The sequence below is a fragment of the Cynoglossus semilaevis genome, unplaced genomic scaffold (genome assembly GCF_000523025.1).
Source record: "Cynoglossus semilaevis isolate Cse_v1.0 unplaced genomic scaffold, Cse_v1.0 C18801487, whole genome shotgun sequence".
NCBI lineage: Eukaryota > Metazoa > Chordata > Actinopteri > Pleuronectiformes > Cynoglossidae > Cynoglossus > Cynoglossus semilaevis.
In genome coordinates this window covers 1-486 of record NW_007594090.1, presented here as the reverse complement: position 1 = coordinate 486, position 486 = coordinate 1, and the positions used below count along the sequence as shown (strand labels likewise).

Here is a 486-nt window from a genome sequence, read left to right as displayed (position 1 = left end):
TTGCCCTGAGATGTGTGAACCCTCCAGCAGCAGCAGCAGAAATCTTCTCCAATGACAGTGATGGCTCCTGTACTGGGTTAAACGACCCGACACAAAGTAAACCAGAAAATGAGTTACAGCGACCAAGACACTGGACAGAAGAAGACAACATGAACAGAATCTTTGATTAAGCCAGTAGATTTGACTAGTTCTTAGAATAGAACGGTTCAAGTAAAATGAAAACCTATAGAAAGTCAATCATTGTGATCACCTTAGGTCCCTCTAACCAGGATCCAACTTCTCCATTCTTAGTGAACTCAGGTCCTTGGAATCCTGGTCACACAGATCAGATCAGTCAGTCAGTCTACAGATTAAAGTGAACACATTTAGCAATGGTTAACGTGAAGAACAAACCTGAAGATGTCCTGTGGTTGAGAAGATCTTTCTACCAAGGAGTCGGTCCACCTGTGGTACCTTCCCCCTACAGTCCAGGACACCAGATTTCCA

The 486-nt window shown here is 43.8% G+C and overlaps 1 long non-coding RNA gene across 2 annotated transcripts; it reads right to left on the bottom strand.

Moving 5' to 3' along the window:
• Position 1: 1 nt before the first annotated feature.
• On the bottom strand, positions 2–486 carry LOC107988256 (uncharacterized). Of its 2 annotated transcripts, none has more exons than XR_003049195.1 (3): positions 394–486; positions 251–312; positions 2–67 (listed from the first exon to the last, which is right to left on the bottom strand). It is a non-coding gene; the product is annotated as an uncharacterized LOC107988256 (long non-coding RNA). The 2 variants fall into 2 exon arrangements; XR_001759841.2 differs by having other exon boundaries at positions 5–72.